Source organism: Petaurus breviceps, unplaced genomic scaffold, assembly GCF_028583685.1.
Source record: "Petaurus breviceps papuanus isolate PSGF00001 unplaced genomic scaffold, PetGlider_PUasm1.0 178, whole genome shotgun sequence".
NCBI classification, from domain to species: Eukaryota; Metazoa; Chordata; class Mammalia; order Diprotodontia; family Petauridae; genus Petaurus; species Petaurus breviceps.
Genome location: NW_027185777.1, coordinates 11,828,635 through 11,854,864, shown reverse-complemented (window position 1 = coordinate 11,854,864; position 26,230 = coordinate 11,828,635). Strand labels below are relative to the sequence as shown.

The 26,230-nt window shown below is 35.9% G+C and overlaps 1 protein-coding gene across 2 annotated transcripts in view; it reads right to left on the bottom strand.

Annotated features, from left to right (window-relative positions):
* Positions 1-26,230, bottom strand: part of PLXDC2 (plexin domain containing 2) — a 503,758-nt gene that overhangs the window by 209,196 nt on the left and 268,332 nt on the right. The gene's annotated exons all lie outside the window — the stretch shown is intronic.

The window sequence follows — 26,230 nt, the reverse complement described above, 5'->3', positions numbered from 1 at the left end:
AGAAAGAAAGAAAGAAAGAAAGAAAGAAAGAAAGAAAGAAAGAAAGATTAGACCAAAGCCTGGAAAGTAAAAGTCACATGTGGTGGTTAACGGAATAAAAACACATATATGTAATCTGAAGTAGATGCAACCTGATACTAAACATCAGAGCTAGATAGTAGGTAGACAAGCCATCACAAGAGTACTTAATGAGGACCAGGAAAAGCATTGGGTCAGAGAGTAGGCAGACCTAAAAGAACACAAGTGAGAGAGGGCAAGGAATATACTGATAAGGGTTGGCTATTAGGTTCAGCAGGAACTCTGATCCTTATCTTAAGACCAGAACCTGTGATTCTGTCTGGAAAGAATTCAACCCAAGCCTAATTGGAGTCAGAGTTGTAAAAGTTTATTATACACATTAGGCAACGATCCTTAGGGGACCTGCAAGCTTAAAAAAGACACAGGCATAGCTTTTAAAGAGTTAAGGCTATTCATTAGATATCAATTAGGCTGACCAGGTGAGAAGAGGGTGGGATTAGGGAGGAGTTAAGGTGGGGCCAGTGTTTAAAGGGACATGCAATTTTTATGTAACTGAGCAGGCATATTACCCATGATTCACTGGGAAAAAGCCCAAGGGGGAGGGGGGGCTACCTGGAGGTGTGGTTTTAGGCTTCAAATGTCACTAAGTCAGCAAGCAGTCAAGGGCTAACTATTAGTGTCATGCTTGACAGGACTGATGTCTGGGAACCAAGGTTAGAGGAGAGACAATTGCTTAAGCAGTTAACCTAGAGATGGGGTATTAAAGGATTCTTGGGGGCAGCTGGACACTATGCAAGGTGGAGATAATAGTTGCCTAAGCTGGAATGTTTATAGATACTTTGGTGAAGGATTGATAGGTGTAGCTTGTTAGTGTTCCAAGCTGAGATAAACAATTCATGAGTTTTGTTGCCCATGTTGCTGGGCAGAGTTAATGTTCTGAAGCTAGGCAAAGTGAAAGTAGGGGGAAGGGGCAGAGTTAATGCTCTGTGACTGGGGAAGGGAAATGTGATTTTACAGACTGGTTTTACAAATTGATGTTACAAATATAGATCTCAAGCACCCCATCAATCTTATACTTTCTTCTTTATCTCTCTGTACCTCAGTTTCCTCATTTGACAAATGAGAGGTTAGGCTAGATCTTTTTGTTGTCATTCAGCCATTTCAATTGTGTTCAACTCTTCATAAGTCCTTTTATGGTTTACTTGGGCAAAGATTCTGGAGTGGTTTGCTATTCCTTCTCCAGCTCATTTTATAGATGAGGAAACTGAGGCAAAGTCACTAAGTGACTTGCCAAAGGTCAGCCAGGTAGTAAGTATGTGAGGTAGGACTTGAACTCAGGAAGTCTCTCTGACTCCAGGTCTGGTACTCTATCCACTATGCTACCTAGCTTCCCTAGAAAGCTTAAATTATAATTTCATATTTTAAAATCCCTGATAAAAACCAACTTGAATTTTTCTTTTCTAAAATTTAGACACATATGAGTTTTAATTCCTAAAAGAATTGTGAGACTCACTTATGGACTAGAATTTTCAAGAGTAAGGCAAATGTTACATTGTCTGCAGACTCCAGGAAGGACTTTCTCTGTTCTGTCTCTGCACAATTAGGTCTACCCATAGGCCCAGAGGTGTAACTAGCATAGAACAATTCTGCTTTAGTCTCCAGGTGCTGACTTTTAAGGGCTTTACTTTCTTTCCATAACATCTTCCATAAGGTTCCATATGTTTCTTCTCTACAGGGATGACAGCACTCAACTAAATCTCCCCTTTTCATCTGCAGATCTGCTTGGTTTGAACTCCACTGAACCTCATGCTTCATCAAGGATAAGCCAATTACTTGAAATCTCCTCATGCTGTTTAACTGAGTTTTTGATACTCAAACCTCTTCTGAACTCTCTGGGCTTCCTCTCCCCTCTGATCACAGGGCTGGAAGGCAAAGCAGTAACCTTCACCCAAAGATTTCTTTTACATAGGGCTGAATCGGGACCTTCCAGGTGACTCATACAACTCTTCTCTGCTCCTCCAACTTTTTTGCTCCCCAACTTTCCACTTTCCTTCTATGTTTTGTCTTCCCCCATTATTGCATTGTACTTTCCTAGAGGGCTGGGACTGTCTCTTACTTAAATTCCCAGACCTTAGCACAGTGCTTGAAACATAATAGACATTAATTAATTTATTGGATTAAATTGAATGAGTTACTTTAAGGTCCTCTGATGACCCACACAAACACATGGACCTGGATCAGAGTTACTAAGCTCTTTTTTTTGTACTAACTTGTACCTGCCTTTATCCTGCTCCCCTCAAACTTCACCTGACTACTGTAGATGCTGTAAACTCTGAGGAAGTAACAGACTATACATTCCAGGAGATAGTTACATTTTATAAATTATGTTTTTATAATTTATTTTATAATTTTAATTCTGCAAAAATAGCATAGTTACAGCTTCTACTAGTGGGATATTCCCAAATTACTCACACCCTTGGCTATGAAATCAACTGTTAAATTCAAATGTTATAATGCTACCTGAGAAGAATGGACCATTAGCACTTACTAGGATTTTTGATCTAAAGAGTTTAATGGCTTGATGGAACAAATGAAAGAAGGAAAAAAAAATATGTATTAAGTACCAACTATGTGGCCAGAAACTGTGCTAACTACTTCACAAATATTATCACAATTGATCTATACAACAACCCTGGGAGACAGGTACTGTTATTATCCATCCCCATTTCACACATGAGGAAACTGAGGCAGACAGAGGCTAACTGATTTGCCCAGAGTTGCACAGCTAGTATAAGTGTCTAAGGCTGGATTTGAATGCAGGTCTTTCAGCCTCCAGGCCCAGGACTCTACCACTGCATCACTGACTGACTCTAGCTGATACCACCTAACACTTCTTATAATGCTTTTATAATGCATGATGTGTTTTCTTCCCAATAACCCAGGAGGACAGTGGCATAGGGATGGCATCAGTCAATCAATAAACCTTAATTAACTGCCTACTATGTGACAGGCATTGTGCTAAATCCCAAGGATTTAAAAAGAGGCAAAATATAGTTCCTTCCCTGGAGGACTTTACAATCTAATTGATCATTCATATCATTATGCCCATTTTACAGATTGACAAAATATAAAGTTCATATTTCCCCATAATCACACAGCCAGTGAATGCTAGGGTCCAATATTACAGATCTTTTGATTTCACATCATACCTATGACTTAGACCCTCTCTAAGATGGAGAAAACCTTAAAGGAGCAGGGCATAGGTTATTAAAAAGCTCTTTGTAATACAATTAAGAAAAATCTAAATCATGTCATGTTATACATGCGAGAAGGTGTGACAAGGAAGAGGCATAACACATGTTGTGGCTCTGAAAGGGAAATGGAAGAAAATTATTGAATGTGTTTTTCTTCCTCAATTTTACCCAAAGTTTGTCCTTTTGAAAGGAAATACCTGCAATATATTTTACAAATATTCTTATGCCTTCTACCACACAACCACTTAATGTGAGAAAAGGAGAGAAGGAAAAAATAGTGACATATCTATTACCTTGATATATTTCCAGAAATATATAAAGCCTCCATATCTCAGGTAACCACCTGCCCTCATATCTAGATTTATTTGTTTTTAATAACATGGGCAACAAACTAATGCCCATTATGGAGTCACACAAAATCGTTAACACATAGGCATTAACCTCAAAGCTTTGATCATTTCCTTCAATAACCTGAGTGGTTCTCCTCCCAGTCACCAATTACTAAAAGACATTTTTTGAAGAATTAGATTGAAAAATAGTTTTCTAAGCAATAACATGCTTGCAAGACATTCCAATAGAATCTCACATAGGAATTTCTCTTTTTTTTCACCATTGAATTTCAATGGCATAAGTTTACTCTGGCAAATCACTCATCTAGGCACATGGGGACGGGCAGTTTACATAAGACATGATGTTTGCCCTGAGGAAGAGCCCAGTTTCATATTTTTATTCATGTTTACTGAAGTCTTTTCATCCTTATAAGCATCTAGGCAAGCGCGTAAAGATAATTATCCTCATTTTGGAAATGAAAAGAAAAATAAGGTTCAAAGAGGAGAGTTGACAAAGAACATCAGAAATAGATTTAGGAGCAAAGCTTAAAGTTGTTCAGCATGTTCTTCCCTTGTTTTCTTTATACCCCTGAACTTCACTGTATTGCTACTGAATTTTAGGTTTAACCCTGAAGCTAAAAGCTCAGCCTTTCATTCAAACATGGCTACATCACTATACAGCATGGATCTGTGTCCCAAAACCACCCCACCCCACCACCCACAGTCATTTAGAAAAAAGTCATAGGAGAGTTTCTCTCAAATGATGCAGATGTTCGCTGCTTAGCAAACTTCATAAAACAGAAGTGTACCCCACAAAATTGTTGCCACTTTTTTTTTCCCAAGGTTAGCCATAAATTGGGCTGGAGCTACAGAAAGATCCAAGCGAGGGAATGAAAATTATGTAATCAATTAAATGAAATTAAATGGTCATTAAAATTAAAATCTAGGTTTTGTAAGTACAAAAGGTGGTACAGAATAGTGAATGGAGACCTGGTCTTGGAGTCAGGAAAATCAGAATGCAAATATCATTTCTGACACATCACCTTTCTAGGGAATCCTGGGTAAGTCACAACCTCTGAGGTCTCCAAGCAATTCTATGAGGTGAAAAGTCACAGAATGGATGCACAGTTCTATGATTACAAGATGAAAGGTATGATCCCAAATACATAAACAATTACCGAGTCCAACCCAACAAGTAACACTAAGCACCTAAGAGAAGTACAAGATACTATGTTAGGTTTGGTAATACAAGGGCAAAAGGGAAAACAGTCCCTGTAGTAGGGAGACTTAAATTCCTCTTGGATGAGGAGTGTGATGTAACAGGAAAATAGAAAATAATATAGATGAATTTTCAGGGAGCAGAGTACTAGCAACTAAAAGAATTCACAAAGGGTTCCTATAAGAGATGGCACATGAGACAAAATGTAGGGATTCCAAGGAGATGTGGTGAGGATGTCTATCGTAATAGGCATGGGGGCAGCCAGTGCCAAACCACGGAGGTGTCAAATTTGGGCAACAGAACATAAGCTAATGTGAATGAAATGCAGGTAATTAAAAGTACAAAATATTCAATAAGCCTGAAATATTTTCTGGGAGGCAGATTTTGAAAGACATCATAAGCCAAGCTGCAGAATTATACATACATACATTTCACACATACATACATATATAAACATATTTTTCCTAGAAGCAATAGGGAACCACTAAAATGTATTGAGCAAGGACCTGACATCATCATATATGTACTTTAGGAATATTTTAATTGAAAACGTATTAAGGATAGATTGAAGGAGCTGATTTCAGATATATAGCATGCATGTATAATAATTACAAAAACAATATATTTCTATTTTTCTATAACATTTGGAGGCTTCAAAATGTTTTCCCCTCAAAAGGAATGTTTTTTTTTGTATTTTTAAAATAAGTATTTATCTTTACATTTTTCTCTATGTATTTTAAAGATAAGTACACTAGGCTTAGAAATAGAGATTTAATCATATAATCCAAATTTAAAGTTGGACTAGCACCCTGTTATGTTATACTGGGACTGCTCCCTATATACTTACACATTTGTCTGTCTGTGTTCTTGTTGTTCCATGTTCTGTGATCTTACCAATTCAGAAAACTTTGATTGGTAATATTATTACAGGAGAGTTGTCCAGTTAGAAAAAAATAATTGTATTCTATAAGGAATTCAGTATATTATTTATAGGCAAAATCCATGTCCTTTTAAAATTTCCCTCCTAGTTGCCTAAGTAATCTTTCATGTAATGATAATTTCTATATCTTAATTTTATATTCTATAACACTCTAAAGGGAGGGAAGTTACATGGTTATCTGGTTAATATATATTGCATAGATGGTTAGCCAAAGCAATAAGATTCAGGTTTTTTTGCACCCTTTTTCAGGGTGCAGGAAGAAAATCCACAAGGCCTATCTCTCTCAACATCTTCCCCTACCCTTCATCAAATGTATTAGGAGTACAGAGACAATAAAGTAATTATTTTTTCCAGCTCTCCCAACACACTCCTTCTATATCAACTTTAAAAAATACACCAAACTGAATTCTGAGCAGGAAAGTCAACAAAAAAATCACAGTCGTTTTTCCAGTGTAGGGCAGCTTAGGAAGACATAAAGAGAGGTCTACAGACCCTAGGGTAGGGGAAGGCCAAGAGTACAGCTGAACCAAGTGCTAGCAGCACCTGGCAGTGCAATACCAGCCAGGGGACAACCCCTCTCCCAGGGCTGCTAAGAGGTCTGAACACATGGGTAAAAATAGATCCCAGGGGACAGCATGGGACATTGGATTGGGTGCCATTTGGCAGCTCTGTCACCCATTACCCAGTTCTGGCTTCCAGTTATATGGCAGGGAGGAGTGGTCATGGCCCCAAGGCAGCAAGGACCCAATTATGTAAGAGTCAGAGAGTAGAACAGGAAGAGAATAACCAGATCTATCCCAAAATCATACCATGTCTGAAGCACCAAAAATGTACAAGTCCTCCCTGAACTGGGCAAACAGGAAGAGGATATTGAAGATAGGAGCTTAGGCCGTGAATTATCCCAGACCCTAAGCGTATGCAGCGCGTAGTTCTAATAAAGTCTAAAGTCAAGAAATAAGCTAGGAAAATAGGTCTTAAAAAAAAGACCCTGGCCATAAAAAGAATTACGACGACACAAACTCAGAAGTAGGCAATGATTTGAAAACTTCTACAAGCAAAGTTTCAAAGAAAATGAAGATTTTACACAAGCCCAACAAAAAATTCCAGAAGAGATAAAGAAAGAGGTCTTTAAAATAACAAAAAAATATATATTTAAAAAAGAGTAGTAGTGGAAAATTTGGAAAATAAATAAGCACTATGAAAGAAAATTATGAAAAGAGGATTAATAGTTTGGTCAAAGAAGCACAAAAATCCTGAAGAAAATAAGTCCTTAAAAGCTAAAATTGGTCAAATGTTAAAAGTCTAAAATCATACTGAAGAGAAAAACTTCCTACAATTATAATTCAGCAAATGTACTACCAGTGACATGTTATTTGGGAGATTGACTTTCCATGCAAGCTCAAATTTTATTAGAACACCAAAGAACAATATAACTAAATATGCCTTTGAGCTTGCCTTATTGGAAAGAACAGATTGCTACTTGGGCTATACCTTAAAAAAAAATCACATGCCCACAACTTTTCCAGGGCATTCATGTCTGCATCCCATTTCCTTACCTCATATTCCTGCCACAGAGTAGCATAGGATCAAGATGTTAACCACCATGCCCATCTGTGGGTATGCCAGATCCTGCATTTATGTCTGCTGGTTTACCAGATGGTGAAGAATCAGTACCATTTGTGGTAAGCCAACTTCACAGCAGGTCAGCTCTGTCTTGGCAAAGCCAACCAGCACTTTCCAAGCATTATGCCCTTTTGAGCTTTGCAACAGCACAAGGAGGCAGGTACTAGGAAATATCATTATCCCCCTTTTAAAGATAAGGACTTCAGGCTTAGAGTGTTAAAGTGATTGCCTGTGGCTAAAGAGCTAATAAGTGTCAGAGGTGGGATTTGAACCCAGATTGTTTTGACTCCAAGTCTACCACTCTACTTATCAAACTAATAACTAAAGAAAAGAATGGGGATCCAGAAGAGAAATGAAAGAAATAATGACTTCATTCTAGAACTTCTAGGATTCTGAGAAAGTATTTATTGAAAACTGCTTACCTTTGGATTGTAAGAAGTAGTTGTCATTTTCAGTCACATTTGACTCTGTGACCCTATTTGGGGATTGCATAGCAAAGAGATAGGGATGGTTTGCCATTCCCTTCTCCAGTTCATTTTGCACATGAGAAACAGAGACAAACAGGGTTAACTGGCTTGCCCAAGGTCACACAGTTAGTAAGTGTCTGAGGTCAGATTTGAACTCAAGATGAGTCTTCCTGACTCCAGGCCTGGTGCTTTATCCACTGTATCATCTAGCTGCTCTGAGGGTAAGAAACCATTCCCTTAAATGAAGAAGCTTTTAAACTACAAGGCTACTTTGGGTCCCTGTGGTTGGACTGCTCTCAAAGTATCTATATCAGGGGTCACATGTAAATATTTACTCAGCATGGAAATGTCCTTTGTCATGTCTTTCATACCATTTCTGAAACCGAGAGGTTTTTTTTTTAATTTATGGCTTTATAAAGTTTTAATAAAATTAAAAGAAGCCTGGAGCAGTTTCTTAACAAGATTATTATGAGACAAATGGAATAATATACATATACATATGCATATACATACATACATATAAAATGGGGGCACTGGTCAATTAGGCCAAGGCTAGATCCTCCATGGGTCAGTTTCCATCCCCTACCACATATAAAAAGTACTTTATAAATTTTAAAGCATTCTATAAATGTCAGCTATTATCATCAAAGAAAATAGCATGAGATCACAGGTAGGATACAGGAGAAAATAGTTATTGATGCCAAGAAGGCAAACAGAAGTAAGACAACCATATTGAATGGTACAGAAAGGATAGGAAGGATGAGATAGGAGACTAATCCTTTGAATTAGTCAGAAAAAGACTATTAGTAACCTTTGAACAAAAGCAATTTCAGTAGACCCATATTTTTTAAGCCCAATGAAAGGAGTGAAGAAATCAATGGGTACAGAGGAACTGGCTGCAATGAGGATGTTTTATTTTTTTTCTAGGCATTTAGTGGAGAACAAGAGGAAATTACTATGACATGAATGAATAGTAGAATCAATAAAAAACAAAAAAAAAAGTTCTTTTAGGAATATATTCCAGGCATGGGAAATGACCTGCATTAAATGCAGAGGGTTAGGCAAGTACCAACTAAGTTCAAGGAAAAGCTCATAGTTCAGTTTGACTAGAAAATAGATGGAGTAAAAGGTAGAAGCGGGTAGAAAGATAGACTAGAAGGCCTTAAATGTTCTTGTGTGTTAGATGCTACAGGCAATAGGAAATCATTGGGGATTTCTGAGCAGCGGAATGACAAGGTGCGATCTGAGCTGTAGAAGACAGTTTTGGCAGCTGATAAGAGATGTTACTCAGAGTATAAAGACAATAGGCAAGAAGAGAAGTCAGGGATATCTGTAGAAAGGTCAACAGAGAAGAATATCTGGACCACAGTGGATGTATAAGTGGCAAGAAGTGAACAGATACAAGAAAAGATACCAATGAGATGAAATATATGAGAAGAAGCAACTAGATTTGGAAACAGATTGGATTTGAAGGCGAGGTTAGAGCAAAATGTCATCGATAATTCTTTTCATGTGAAGCCATGATGACTGAAAGGACAGTGATGCCATCAATACAGACAGAGAAATCTGGAATAGGAGTAGACTTAAGGAAGGAAAACGTAGATCTATGGAAGGAAAATGAGAAGTTCAAGTTTAGTAATTTTCAGTCCTGTATGACTCTTTATGACCCCATTTGAGATTTCCTTGGCAAAAATAGGGGAGTGCTTTGCCAGTCCCTTCTCTAGCTCATTTTACAGAGGAGGAGACTGAAAGAAACTGGGATAAGTGACTTGCCCAGGATCACAAAACTAGTAAATGTCTGAAGCCAGGCTTGAAATCAGGAAGAGGATTCTTCCTCACTCCAGGTCCAGCACCCTATCCACTGGATCACTTAGCTGCCCTATGGAAGAGACAATCAATAGATATCTCTTTTTTTTCTTTATTTGTACATATACCACCAGCCAATAATTTTCAGTTGACATCTGGGAAAACAGCATCAAAAAAATTGAAAAAAAAGATTCTGAAAAGGATTGTTTAATTTTTTTCACTTTATATTTAATTATTATGACTATTTATATATTATCTTGAATATAGTAAATGACTTTTTAAATGTTGTTTGTGATACAAATCAGACAATAAGAATTTCTAAAGTACCTATTATGTGCTAGGTACTTTGCAAACTGCAGGAGATACACAAAGAATGAAACAATTGAAAATCCCACTTTTTAGGTAGGTTGTTTTCCATATTTACAGATAGCAGGTTTTAAAAAAAAATCTGTAAATGTACAAAACAACCTACCTAAAAAGTGAGATTACCACCATAAGGTTCTCTATTTCTATCACCAAAAAAACTCCAAAACTTCTGTTTTTATTTAAAATATATTTTATTGCTATCTATTTTTATATCACATATATTCCTCAATGCTTCTTTCTTCCCTCCATCTCTCAGAGAACCATTCTTTTTTTTTTTAAGCAATTGGGGTTAAGTAACTTGCCCAAAGTTACACAGCCAATTTTTTTGTGTGGGTGTTAAGTGTCTGAGGCCGGTACCAAACTCTGGTCCTCTTGACTCTGGGGCCACCCAGAACCATTCTTTTTTAACAAAAAAATTTTTAAAAGCCAAAAAAAAAAATAGCGATTCAAAGAATATGTTGGAAAAGTCAGATGTTGTATTCAATATTCTTGAAAATGCTTCTTATTGGAATATTTGGCTTCAAACAAGATGCTGTATTTTAAAGGCCAACTCTGCCATTTGTATCTTACTTGTCATGGATAGGTCCCTTCACCTCTGTGGGTCTTGGTCAAATCAGATAATCTATAAGGTCATTCTCAGGTCTTGAAGCCAATGAAACATAACCACCACCAAATGGAGGAGTAGAGACTGAAACTTTCTTCCTTCCTTCCTTCCTTCCTTCCTTCCTTCCTTCCTTCCTTCCTTCCTTCCTTCCTTCCTTCCTTCCTTCTTTCTTTCTTTCTTTCTTTCTTTCTTTCTTTCTTTCTTTCTTTCTTTCTTTCTTTCTTTCTTTCTTTATTTCTTTCTTTTCTTTTCTTTCTTTCTTTCTTTTTTGGTTATGGCTAACCTGGAAATATTTTTCCCATGAATACATATACACATATATGAAATAGATTTTGTTTTTCTTGCCTTCTCATTGAGTAAGGAAGGGAATATGAAAATTAAAAAAAGAATCAAAAGAGCTTTTCTGCTTCAAAAAATAAATGAAAATAATGTCGATGAGTTCAAGTTTGAAGTTATGTAATTTCCATCCAAAAATCAGAAGGGGAAAATGTATCCAAAAGGATCCAGATGCGTTTTGAGGTGGACTCAGTAAATGTTCACAGCCATAGAACCAAACTGCCTTGAAGGGAAGCATTTGCTGAGCTTCTGCTATATAAATCTATCACTGCATCTGTTCACCATCATTCCCAACACTTTTGTTATTAGATTAAATTGCTTTGTGCCCCTTGCAGGTATCATAAAGAGACAACTGTAAAAAGGAGGCATCTGCTTCTTGCTTGATCACAAATAGGAAAACAAAGTGTCCATAGCAGAAATCTAAAAAATGCTGAATTTTAATTCCTGGGCATTTCAGGACATATCAACCATTGAGGCCTAAGAAGAGGCAATTAGAAGCATAAGGTCTCTCTACAAGCATATAATCCTTTTATGGCCAATGTTTCAGAATCACAGTTACTTTTCAATACTTTGAGCCATGAAAATTCTTTGCTAACCACTAGCTGTCATTCACTCACCACACTATTTTCCTTCCCTAGCACAAGACTACAAGTTCTCCCCAATCCAGGGACACTGTGGTGAAAAATCAATTTCAGATACTTTGGAGGGCTTTCTCTGAAAGTACTGTAAATCAGCATTAGTAAAAAAAAAAAAAGCATTGAGATTCAGGAAAAATTCTAATCTTCCACCTTCAGGGCTATACATCAGAAGTACAGATGAGGGGAAACCAAAAAATCCTTAGATCTCCTAAGTCAACAGTAAAAACAATCAAAAACAAAAACAAAAACAAAAAAAAACAACCAAAAACTTTACCAAATTTTCCCAGATTATGTGATCCTTTGCTTCATTTATGAAAAATGAATCAGGACTTACAAAACTTTTGCCCTGGGAGTCTACATATTTTATTTGTCTATTCTATATAGGCATTTTATATGCAGAAGGAAAGTTGAGAAACAGCATACAATTAAATCTTATGAGATAACACATGTAGAGAGAATATGAGAAATATTAGCAGAAGAACACATTCTATAATTGTCTATGCTTTTATTTTTACTCAGTTTCAAATGAATTTCTTTCTTTCTTTTTTTTTTTGGAGGGAGGATGGTAGGGCAATTGGGTTTAAGTGACTTGCCCAAGGTCACACCGCTAGTTATTCCCATTCCCATAACAACCACCTATCCTCCCACCCCACCCCCCCAATGAATTCCTTGTTCTGATGAGAGGTCACATGGTGTAGCAGATGAGCACTGAACTTGAGTCAGAAGAAACTGAATTCAAATCCTGTTTCTGACTCTACTGTGTTTCCCCGATAATAAGACACTGTCTTATTAAATTTTTGGACAGAAAAACACCAGAGGGCTTATTTTCAGGGGAGGGCTTATTTTAATGAACATTGACAGCAATTTTAATAAACAGGTAAATGTGAACAAAAAAATGTACCTTTATTCAATAAGCAAATCACTGGGGAAGAACAGGATGACGCGCTCACTGCTGCAGCTCTGATTGGATGCAGCTCGGAGTGGCGTGCGTTTCACGGGGGAGAAACGGTGCATACAGAGTGTACCGTAATGTAGCGTGTAGCATGTAGCGCAGGGGATCACCTACACTACAGTAGCAATCTCAATAGGGCTTATTTTCAGGGGAGGGCTTATTTTAGAGGAATCTTAGACAGTAAGGGGAGGGCTTATTTTCGGGATAGGTCTTATTATATGGGAAACACGGTATGTGATCAGGGCAAATCCCTCAACTTCCTGGAATCTACGTTTCCTCAACTATAAAATGAAATAGTAGCAACTATAGAATGAAATAGTAGCATTTATGCCAAAGAATTGATGTGAGGCTCAACTGAGATAATGTGTGTAAATATGTTGATAAATATCAGCTATTATTATAGAAAAAGAACACAGTGTTCAAATTCTGAAATCTCAGTTTAAATCCCAGCTCAGCCACTTATTGTGACAGTAAGCAAGTTCTTTTACCAACTAAGACTGGTTCTTCATTTGCAAAATGCCACAGAATTTCTCAATTAAAAAAAATATTACATTCCTACTGTGTGCTAGGTACCATGCTGACATGACACAAAAATGGTAAGATACCATTCTCTCTGGGGAGATATTTGTGTTTCTCTGTGTGTATGGGTACAAACACATATGCACACACATAATAAATATAACGCAAAATTTCTATGAGAAGGGAAAAAGGAATAATGATTTATTTAGCACTTCGTATATACCACATAGTCATATATATTCATATATATGTGTGTGTGTGTGTATATATATATATATACATATGTACACATATCATTTGATACAACAACTTTTCTAGGTCTAAGTAGGTGCTCTTTTTCTCTCATTTTACAGTTGAAGAAAATGAGGCAAACAGAAGATAAGTGATTTGCCCAGGGTTACATGGGTAGTACATATATCAGGTCTGTTGAAATCACTGGTAGCCAAGGGAATCAGTAAAGGTCTTCTGTAGAAGATTACAAATGAACTGTGTTTTCAAGGAAATGAGGAAGACTATGAGGGAAAGGTGATGATGAAGGTGCCCTTCAGTATTGTACAAAAAAAAAAAAGTCCCATGTGAGGAGCAATAAGGTGAATTTTGCTGACCTGACATGTGCATGAAAGGCACTACTATATAAGAAAGGTGGGAAGGCAGATTGGGGCCAGGTTGGGAAAGGTTTTAAATGCCATACCAAGAAGTTTACATTTAAACCTAAAGGGCATCTTTGGGGAATAGTAATATCTGGATGACTTATTTAAAGAAACTGATGGGGTTCAAATGAGATAGAAAATTGCCTATAAATGTCAGATTTTAAAATTATCCAATTCATTAGGATAGAATATTATTTTAAACAAGTGAGGCTCTTTTCGGGAGAGCATATTCAGTTACCATATTTTCTAAAAAGGTAGAGTTCAAAATGCATGATAGTCTATAGAAAAAAATAAAATTAGCTAAGACTAGATGTCTCTCCTGAGACCAAAAAGGTTTTTCTTTGTTAAAGCAATTTAGATTTGAGCTTATTAACAAATTCAGAACATAAATAACCTATCACAACAAATAAAATCACAGAAAATTAACAAAATTCAGGCACTGGAATGGAATCTAAAGGTATTTTACCCCACAACTCTAAGATGGGTAGAATGGAAATGTGGGAATCTTATCTACAGGATTAAAAAATTATCTGGAGTTTTCTTTTTCCTTTTCATAATACAAATGATTCAGCTCCAAATTTACAACCTAATCAGTTTAGTGTTAGCAAACTCCTTCAAATGAAATTCAGTATCAGGAATTATGTACTAGGCATCTCTCCTTTTTTTTAGGAGAAGTTGTGCTGGAGATTGAGAGATCATCAGATCACAAGTTTAGAGAAGAAAACAACATCAAAGTTCATGTAGTCTGACCCTTTCATTTTATAGATGAGGAACGAACATCTAGAAGATAGGATTAGAATTAGAGTTACTTGCCTGAAGTCATATGGCTGGCTTCAAGGTGGCAAAGCCAGGATTCAAACTCTAGTCCTTCGATAATTTGTCCAGCTCATTTCTACTATATTATAGTACATCTCATAGACATTGATTATTTGTGAGGTTGAAGGTCAGTTTCTATTCTTCTCTTTTGAATTTCACCTAAATTTCAAACTATGGTATGAGAGGGCCTAATTTACAGTCAGTATTATGACTGTCAGTTGAAATATTGTCAAGGAATAGGGAGCCAAGTATGGTTATGCTCATTATCTTAATTCGTAAACCATGCTGTATTTATAATCTATCCATATGAAAAAAGGAATCAAATGGTGGCAGATATCAGGGAGAGTCCATATATCCAAGGGCAGAATGATTCAGGCTCAGCTTAATACATCCTGATCTAATAACCCGTTATAATAGTTGTCAGAATAAATGAATCAAAGAAAAGAGAATATTTGAATTGGTGATAGACCACCAATTTTCATTTACTTAGTGTTTAGGCAGAATGCCTTTGATGATACAAAATGATTCCATTTTGGTTTTTACTCTGCCTTTGAAACAGTTGGGTTTGGAATGATAAATATTTATATTTCCTTATGATCTTTTACTCTCTCCCCAAAGAACAATGGCAAAGCATTTAACATATTATCTCGTTTGATGAGGAAACATGATTTAAAAAAAAATAGACACTAAAAAGCTTCCAAATAATTGTGTGGTAGGTATGTTTTAAAGATATTTTAAAGACTCAAGCAATTCCTTTAACAGAAGGTTTCATTCTAAACATGGAAAGTGCATTGAGTTTAGTCATGAGTCCCTAGTAAAACAGTTAAACAGTCTGGAATTCACAACACTTCCCTGAAATCAACTACCTCAGCATACAATGGGCTGTAATTTGATGGAATTAGAATAAATGTTATTCAAGAGTGGTTTACTCGATGGAGATAGTCATGGCAGATACTGTCTCATTTAATCCAATCTTCTGAAAGATATCTTTTTTTCCTTCCTTCTTTCTATGGACTTATCCAGCTAGCACATAATTAGAGTGTCAGCTGAAAAAGGTCTTCTAGAATTCAACATTTTTGGTCACTCTTTGAAATAAAGAAAAGCTGACAGGAGACTGCCAACAAAAGCACATAGGTGTGGAAAACCTGATAAGGGCAGACAGAAGTGTCTTTCTTCTTAAAGAAAAGAAAAATACAGAGTAGAGAATGGAAATTCAGAAAAAAAGAGATACCTGGTCTAGTAAGGAGGACAAAATGGATGAAAATTTATTGGGTACTGGCTATCATAAAACATTCGAAATATCAAAGTGAAGCCATTATTTTTACACTGATAAACATGGAAAGGCAGAAGTGGAACACAAGTATCATGGGAAAATAATCCCAAAGTTTGGGAATTCCAATCATGATTAGATAGAAAGTCTATTTTATGAAATCTATAAGATATGTGATTAATGGAAGAGCATAATTATCTCCTTTTATCATCTTGAACCCTAATTATATCAAATTCATTTCTTTCTCTAATATTGTTAAGGTGAACGAGTTTTGTAAGTCACCATTAAAAAAATCATTTGGGTACCTGTTGACAATGCATTTAATATAATGTTATAATGAGGAGAAATTGACCTTTACAAAAAATTTAATCATTATGAATGTTTTTGAAATATCATTCAGGTGTGTGTGTGTGTGTGTGTGTGTGTATATTTGCTTTTTGCTGATACCTTTTCACAAAGTAAGTGTCCATACATCATCAAATAAATTATTAAAATATAATGACATATTGTTGGAAAAAAGTTGAATTTACATGTGATCACATGTTCTAAGATGTAAAAGACAAGTTTTGAAATGAAACACTGTAATGACTTTCAGTTTATCAATAACTTTTAGTTTAAAACCTTGATTCACCTTGAAAACTTAGTAGTCCTGACAGAGAGATAATACACTATTATAGAAAGCATGTGGGATTTTGAATAAGAAAAGCTGGATTTTAATCTGACTCCCTTATTTACTGTGCAATATTATATATAATCTCCCTAGAAACCCATTTCATCAGTAAAATGTGGGGTTGGACTAGAGAATATCTAAGATCCCTTGCAGTCACTGACCTATGATTTCCTAGATAATGGAGGAAGTCAGATGATTATAGAACATATAACTTTGCATTGGACTGTATGATAAAAAAAAATTCTCATTTTTCCATAAAAAAGGGATGAGCATTGTATTTTATACTCAAAGAAGAAGTCAGGGTGGTTGGGGGAATAGAATGTAATCTAAGATCTTACAGGTTTTAGCTATAGATCTGGCAGGGTCCTCAGAGGACATCAAGTCTAACCTCCTTTATTCTATGGATGAAAAACCTGAGCCTCAGAAATATTAAATGGCTTTGTTAGAGTTTCAAGCTTAACAAGTGCTAGGGCTAAATTGTGAACCCTGATGTCCAGCTTACATTCTTCAGTAAAAATTTTAAAGTTAGTTTTATATTACAGAGATTTGAAACCAAACAGATACCTGAAAAAAAAAATCCAAGTCATTTCAATTCCCAGAAAGAAAACTGGGAAGAAAAGGGGGCAATGTCTTAGAATTCTCATTACATAGATAGCTAGGTGTAGAGAGGGAGGGGAAGAGGGACAGAGACAGACAGGAACGAGAACATAATCTTTTTGCTTAGTTTGGCAAGATTCTATAAGCTTACTTAATAAATCTGAATTATTTTTTCTCTCTTGTTCTGTGTTCCTTATTGGACTTCATATAAATATTTCCAAAATAATCAAATGATCCATGGAAGAAAGAGGAAAAGTTTAAGTTAAATAAACCTGACAAACCCCAAAGGTTCAGATCAGCAATGAGAAAGGATTTATCTACTTAGGAATAATGCACACACATACATAGACTCATAATTTTTAAAATTCTGAATAATGTTTTTAAAATATTAAATTGGTAAAATGTTTAATTTCATTTAATATGTACCCTATTTTGGAGGGCAGTGGCACAGATTTATGACTTCATTCATCCAGGACAAATACGAAATGACAATATTTCCTCTATCAATTTCCATTGGCACCTGGTCTGCAGAGAGTTGCCCAGGTTCCATATTTGTATAGATCAGAGTCTGAATTGAAACCCAGGTCTCGTCCTTACTTTAAGGTGGATAGCTTTCTGTTCACTATTTCTTACTGGCTCTCATTAATTATTAATCCTTCACCACTTAAGAAACATGCAGTAACATATATCTCTAGCTCCAACCTCTTCTATTTATTTAGTTTTCATTTTTCTGGCCATAGTTAGGGATGTTTTCTTGTTTTATCTTTTTTTTTAAGAGGCTGTGGAAATTGATAATAAACTAATTAAAAGGCAAGGCTCCTCAAACCACTTTGCCACTAGCAAAAATGGTATATTTAAATAATAACTGTAATAGATTAAGCCAAAGTTTCATTGTGGCCCTCAGGCTAAATCAGACCCAGAGACTAATCAGGTCTTACCATAACCTCATTAGTGTCTAGCAAACAAAAGAAATGAGCCCATCACATAATTGTGGAATTTACTTTCCCTAAGATCCTTTGTAACAGCACCAAATGTTCTTCCATGATTACAAGTGAAAACATGGTTTTGTTAACCTTCGAAATAATAGAGGAATAAGTAAAGACTCTAGAAAGAACTATGCCATGGAACAGTGGATTTACTTGAGAAGGTAACTCATTCTTTCCTCCCAAATCAAACCAAGACATCACACAAGAAAACTAGATAAAAAACATAAAGAACATATTAAAATGGACATGGAAATAAGCTAACATAGGGGGTGGCTAGGTGGTGCAGTGAATAGAGCACTAGACCTGGAGTCAAGAAGACCTGGGTTTCAAATCTGGCCTCAGACACAACACTTTCTAGCCATGTGACCATGGGCAAGTCACTTAACCCCAATTGCCCTGCCCTCTGCCCTCCCCCTCAAAAAAAAAAAAAAGAAATAAGCAAACATATTTATAAAGGAAGTTAGGGCTATATATACTCTATCTTTTAGTGGACAGCTGGCATTTACAAGTGAGTCTAGGATAAATAGAAAGCCAGTGGAGAAGATTCTACATAATCTCTCTCTAAACCCCCAAAACAACAAAGTACTCTATCTACAAGTAACTGTGAATTGTTTAGGCCTGTAACAATAATTTGAAGATCTTCCCTGCCCTTTCATAAGCCTAAGGGAATTTGAAGATCTTCCCTGCATTCTAATATGTCTAATGTAATCACATGGAACCTGTGGTGGGAGAAGTTTGCTGAAGGTGGAGCAAAGCCCACAGGAAGCCAGGAATCAGAGCAGTTAGAGATAGAGGGAGGAGAGGACACACCCAAGGAGACAGCTAGACTTGTGATGTTTGTTTTCCCCCTGCTGTGATGGCTAGACTTGTGTGTTTATTTGTGGGAAGGCTAAAGGATGGTGTGGCTCCCTGCTGTGCTATGGTGTGCACAACTTCCTTGTTGCTAGGATGGATTCGGTTTCCTGGTGTTGGGATTTGACTTTCTGTTATAAATCAATGTTTTGCTTCTGTCTTATATATGGAGAGTCTATTATATTTTGCAATTCAGAATTATGCCTTCATGTTCTTAGTCATTGTCAGTGTTGTAAATATTGCATTGGTGCTACAAGGCCTAGCCTTATGGTTCTGTTTATTTAACAAAAACAAAAACTTTGGGTGATGCCTTATGTGGTTTGCTAGATACAATGATGCCAATTTTCCAGTTTTGCCATGGGCTACTTCAAATAGAGAAAGACTTTATGAGTCAACCCTGCTATATGTTCCATGAATAACTTCAGGCTATTAAATATTGGAAGTCTTTCAGATATTTGGACTCCAGTTTGGAAAGACAGTCAAAATCAACAAATAAAGAAATTCCAAATTACAGATATCCATCTCATGATAAATAGGACATGACTGATCATGTTAATTTTTTTTATCACAAGCTCTAAATAAATCATTAGTCATTTTTAGAGAAGGTGTATATGTCAAAATTCCAAATTATCTTCTTTATTTCCTGTTTTGCTTCATATATTTAGATATGACCACTACCAGATGATTTACTGGGAGGAAGTCAAGATCTTAACAGGTGAATGTTAAAGAGTTTTCACAAATAAAAAGTTGTGACAAAGAAGGGAAAATGTTAAAGAAGAAGTTATTGTACAATGAAAGTAAATCAGGATTTGCTATGATTTGAGGAGGGCTTCTCAGTTGCCTCTGTTCACTTACCTCTTGTATAAGCTTTACTATGTAAAAACCAATATGATTACCATATTGCTAATATCTCTACAAAATATAAATATATTTCAACATTTTAGAAAGGAATAATGGAAAGCAAAAGTTACAGTGTCTTGGTGGGAGAATTTGATATGGCACTGGAGAAGACACTATTTTCAGGGTGGAAACTGAGTGGAAATTCAGATGGGCAGTAGATAAGCATCAGTAAATCATAAAAAAATCCTCACGTTTATTACAATACCTATCAATATAGTTTCAACATTAAAGAAGAGGAAAAGTAGTTAGAAAATGGTTCTGACAAAAGACTTGGGCAGACTTCACTGAAGCTTTAAATACCACACTGCATTTTTCCTGCTCCTACCACGTAGGTTTTTTTTTTAAACTTTAACACTGAAACCTTTTGGTTTCATTTTAGTCTCTGGGAGAGTTCCTGCCAAGGTTTGTTTTTGTTTATGTCTTAGAGATGAAACTTTTAAAAGTTTTTTTTTCCAACTTTAATCACTTAAGGGAATTCTCCCACAGAAGCTTTTGTCATAACTGGAAGTCTTTGACTTTTATGCCTTAGAGGATCTGAACCACTTATCTAAGAGGTGAGTTGTTTGGTAACCAGTTAGTTCTGTGATGAGATAGAACTAAACTCTCCTATTTCCTCCTTTCCACCATCTTAGTCCAGTGATTATCCAGCATTTAATGAATAAAGGATATGGCCATGCTTATAAACAAAAGTGAAATTATTTCTAATCAAATTTCTTTTTCACATAAAATTTCAAGATGGTCAATTGGCTCTCGCAGAGGTGGGGAATGTTATCATTGATATTAAGAGAAGATCCAAGAGCCAAAAATGTCATGGTCCAAGAATATAGGAAGAGTTATACCTAGAGGCATTTGATTCAGGACCCATACTGGGCATAAAAACTACACTCCAGACAAAGTACTTGCTTTCTTCTCCATTTATATTATGTGTGCTAGGTACATATGAGCAAAAATTGTCCCCTCTCATTCAATTGTTAATGAAATATTTCCTAAAGACAGGTCCCTAATGTTACTTTTTATTCTCCATTCTACTTAAGTATAACAGAATCAAGAAATCTCTGATTTAGAAGAATCAGAAGTCATTTAGTTTAACTGCAGCTACAAGAAGTACTTCTACGAGAGAACCAATAAGTTATCAACAGAAATTTATATTGCAGTCTGCTAAATAACAGGAACTCTCAAACTTTGACAGCAGGCTAATTTTTTTTCTTGTAAAGTGCTTATTGTCAAGAAGGAATGCTTTGTTTAAAAATAAACCCTAAATTTGTTTCTTCTCAATTTTATCCTACTAGGCCTAATTTGGTCCTTGGGGACCAAACAGTATATAGGTAAATCCTTCTATGAGTACACAGCGATCATGCTCATCTTTAGTCTGCTCTGTTACAAGTATCCATATAAGTATGTCAGCAATTTAAAGTCCTTTCCCATTCTGTTTGCCCTCCCCTGGATGCTGTTGATAAAATATGGCACCCGAAACTGACTACAATATGCCGGACGTGGCTTGACAATGGATATGTATCACAGGACTCTCACCTTTCTATTCTTGGAAATCATGAATCTCCCTAAAATATCCACATGTTAAGATTGCTTCCTTAGTCAGCATATTACACAAATAATTCATTTTGAGCTTATAAGACCACAAACACAACAGATCTTTTTCAAGCAAACTGTGCCTAGACATTTTATTCCTCTTCCACATATGGTGAAAAGCATTTTCCTCATCTTCCCCATTCCCCTTTGCTGCTGCTTTCATGAGGTCATTTCTGAGGTTCATCCTCTGCTAGAACCTAGAATAATGCTTTGATTATTCCTCTGTGCTTAGTAAATATTTACTCAAAGAATCAATCCTTAGTTTCTGCAAAGAAATTGAGCATCACCAAACTCTGCAGAAAACTTAAACTGTTGAATATTTGTAACAGTCCTTGATGTTATCACAATAGATCCAACAAATGCCAAAGATCTTTATTTAACCTCTTCCTTGATGTGAACAACAACAAAAATTTCAGAGTGATGAACATGGTAAATGAGAAAAGAATCCAGGCAATTCGAATCCCATACATATTATTTAGCTTGAATTATCTGAAGGATGATTTCATTCCTCATCTTCTGTTCCTTTCACATGAATAGAGAAAAAAATTCCCTCTCACACACCTTCTACTTTTTATTACAACTGGTGACAGACATGAGACATGTTCAAATAGTCTTCTAAGAATTTACAAAATGTCAACACCTCTAATACAAATTTAATGCTTGGCCTGTAATAGAGGATTTACAATGCTGCATTTTAGAGGGACTATATGAGCAGCTAGGTGGCACAGTGGGTAGAGCACAAGGCCTGGAATTGGGAAGATATCTTCCCAAGTTCAAATCTGGTCTCAGACACATACTATCCCTGGGATCATGGGCAAGTGGGTGAACCTGGTTTGCTTCAGATTCTCATGAGCTAGAGAAGGAAATAGCAAATCACTCCAGTATATTTGCCAAGAAAACCCCAACTGGGGTCATGAAGATGTGAATACAACTGAACAGCAACATGAACATAATAAAATTATCTCAGAGTAGATGTAAAGAAATAAAAAAGAGGAAATTAAGTTTATCCTTTATTTTACTTGTATTAAATTTACAATAAATGTAGTTCTGCATGTAAAATTAATATCATCTTCAACCATCTTCCTTCATAATGCTACAAATAGAAATGTATTTATGGGGGCTCAGAAGGATTTCTGGTTTGTTTTTTAATATATGAAAAAGGCAATATTTAGAAAAAAGACAAACGAATACTTTCATATTCTACTATCAGTGGACCAGAAAATGAGATGGTGAATATTTACAATTCATTTTGTACATCATTTATATGGCATGAAGATTGTGAATACTGGAATGTCTAATAAGTAAGCGTTCATTTTGGAAGTCTATAAATAACTGACCTGACATTTATCTTTGATTTCAGACTTTTAACTAGAGACTTGGACATACTGTTAAAAAAAAAAAAGAAAGTACTCTTCTTACAAAAATATCATAGCTGAGATTAAAAGAAACTACCATTAAATGACTAAATGATTTTATAATTTTAACTGTCACCTGTCATCTGAAGACGAGAAGCAGTACCAATAATTCACTATACTTTCGCAATTTATATATAACTTTAAATTACGGTGTTAAAAATGGACACAGCAGACATCTGAAGTAACTAGAAGATTAGAAGGTATAAAATAAGCTTTCCATTGATGTTGAGAGATGGGGGAAGGAAACTGCGATGTAAATTTTCCAAAATGCTTATCTACACAGCTCATAGTCATCAGAAAATTCAATCTACTTTCCATTTCCACTTGACCTGTGTATTATTCAAAAAGAATATATGAATGAAGTATGGGAGCATTCTCCTCCTGGAATATTCCTCCACCTCTTATTTCTTCTTTTCCCTAGGAATGTTTATTTTAAGGAAGAGTCCAGACAATCACTTTTCATTGCTTCCTTTCTCACTGGGTTCCACTTGACTCTTTAAACTGCTTTCTCCACTGTGGTCCAATGAGATTATTTTCCTCCCATTTCACCATCTTTTCATCTTCCTTTAATGTATGGTCTTTCTCCCCACCCCCACCCACACACACACCAGAAGGTAAATTCCCTGAAGGCAAGGACAGGCTATCATTTTTCTTGCATTTAAATTCCTAGCACTTAGCTTAGTATTTGCCTCAGAGTAAGCACTTAATAAAGTTATTTATGGGCCTTCAGCCAAGACAGAGACAATTTATATTGAATGAAAAGTCAGAAGTTATTAAATAGCCACATGCCAAGTGAGCTGTCCCAGTACCATGACACTGTCCAACCCCTTCTGCAAAGGCATCCAAGCAACAGTTGTTGAGGGTGGTTTTATGATTTCTCCAAGGAAAACTAGGCTCCTTAGAAATGTAGTATAACAGACTGAGCACTGTATTGGAAGTCAGGGGACCTCTATTCAAACACTGACTGAGTTACATACTATCTGTGTAACTCGATAAAGCATTGGACTTCTCTGTAAAAGGAGTAGGGCTGGCAGTAGATCATTCTGAGAGACATCTTCTGGTTATAAATTTATGATTCGATGACCAATCTGTTTATTCAGATTTGATGATACTTCCAAGAGAGAATGATTATTTGATGCAATGGCACTGCTTTCAGGATTAATTTGGTACAAACAGATCCCCCTTAGAAACCTCAGGGCAAATATCTTCATTGGAGGGAGACTTTTAATTTTGTATAAATTCCATAAAACAGAAATGTAAGGGTCCATGTAAGCCCAAAAGGCTATTATGAACACTCCAGAAAACCTATGAAGGACATATGAAGAAAGGTACTATCTGTATCCAGAGAAAGAATTCTATCATTATAGAATAATTGTACACACACACACACTTATTCCATTTGTCTCTCTCTATATATGTATGTATACATGTGTGTATGTATAGAGAGAGACAAATAGGGGTGTGCATATATGTATCCATGTGCGCACATGCACATGGATAGACATATGCACATACCATACTCATGTCTATAAATATGTGTGTATGCATACACAAATATATGAACATGTAGACATAAATAGGGGTGTGTATAGGTACATATGTGTATGTACACACATGCATATTTACACATGCATAGTCATGTCTAATGGTAACCATCTCTTGGGCAGGGGGAGGCAAGAAAAACATTTACATGATAACTTTGTTGTACATTCAAAAGGAATACCAAGTCGTTCATGGTAGATATATAGTTTCATGTACAATCATCTTTTCTATTGTATTATGCTATAGAAATGCTTGTTTTCTTCCCCATATTAAAAATGAAGTGAAAATAATTTCTCTTAAGGTATAATAATAATTATTATTATTCTTAAAATATCATTTTATGGCACTTAGCACAGTGCCTGGAAAATAAGACATTAAATACCTATTCCTCTTCTTTCCCTTCAAGAACAACAAACACCACCACAGAACTAGTTGTTGGAACAGAATGTAGCTAATCAAAGCTCTGGAGACAAAGTAGAGTAGGCTAGAGAGCACCGTATTACAATGCTATTTCTCTCATTATACAGCTCAAGGAATGAATGTTCAGTAAAACTAATGTGACCTTTCTGAGGTCATATTCTGACTCAGTGACCGCAGAGTTCTACTGAATTCTGCTGCCTCTTATTTTATTTATAATAGGAGGACTCTTTCCTTTTTTTGTATCTTCCTTATTTAGTTCAAATCAAGATCATGAATAAGTGACATCTATAATTTTAGAACCCTTTAAAAATGATGATGTGTGGGATAAAACCAATGCTGTAAGCAAATCATGTTAACTTCAGGTAAGGTATCTTATCCTTGAATTATCCTTATTCCTTTTGAGGGAGTTGGCATATTTGTTCTTATATGTGTTTATATATGCATGTGTGTGTGTATATAAAACTTCGATGACAATAAGATATGTTCCAAATAATACTTTCTTTTCTTGTAGCCCCACCCAAATACAACTAAAGCATTAGGGTCCCAGAATCACAAAATCCCAGGAAACAATGGATGGAAGAGACTTCAGCAGCTAACTAGTTCAACACATAGCTGAAAGAAATTTCTACTAATATATTTCTAAGTGATCATTCTTAAGATTATATCTTATTCCTTCCAGTCTTTGGAAGATTGCCTAGAACAGGAACCTACTACCTCTCAAAGTAACCCATTACACTTTTAGACAGCTCCAATTGTTAAAGTCTGTGATCTTAGGCCTAAATTTCCCTCCTTATAATTTTTACCTATTACTCCAAAGTATTATAAAATTTTTAATTAATATGAACCCAAAATGAACAATATGAGTCCTCATTAAGATGTCAAACTCACCATCCGAAAAGGGAAAATGATTCAAAATAATGGCTATTTAGGGTATAGCTCACATGTAACACTTGTTTCTGTGACCAAAAATAAAAATGGTACTCTTGTTAGTACTCTGCCATTCATGAACTGACTCCTGTTTCTATTTCCTTCCCATTTTTTCTTCTTTTTATATTCCTCCTCATCTTCCTTTCCTCTCTTTTTTCCCCCTCTCTTGTCCACCAGTAGCAATACATGGGAATTTTGCTTAGTTCTCCTAGTGATAGTCAGGAATAAAAAGGATGCTGTCTTCTTGGCCAATCCATAGGAAATGATAATTGCTTTGGCATGGTACTTCTAAGCTTTATACTGGCCTCCAAGTTTGGGAAAGTGTATAATTAGGAAAGTTGACTCCAATTTCCTAGGTTTATTTTCAAGTAAATATCACAACTGAGTTGTTGGCCAGCATAAATGGATTCAAAATAGAAGGGTGGGGAAAGTTTTTAAAAGATCAACACATTAACACAGGGAATGAACACACAGAGTATAATGCCACTAGTTTCCTCAGACCATTTTACTTAATGATTCCATTCCAA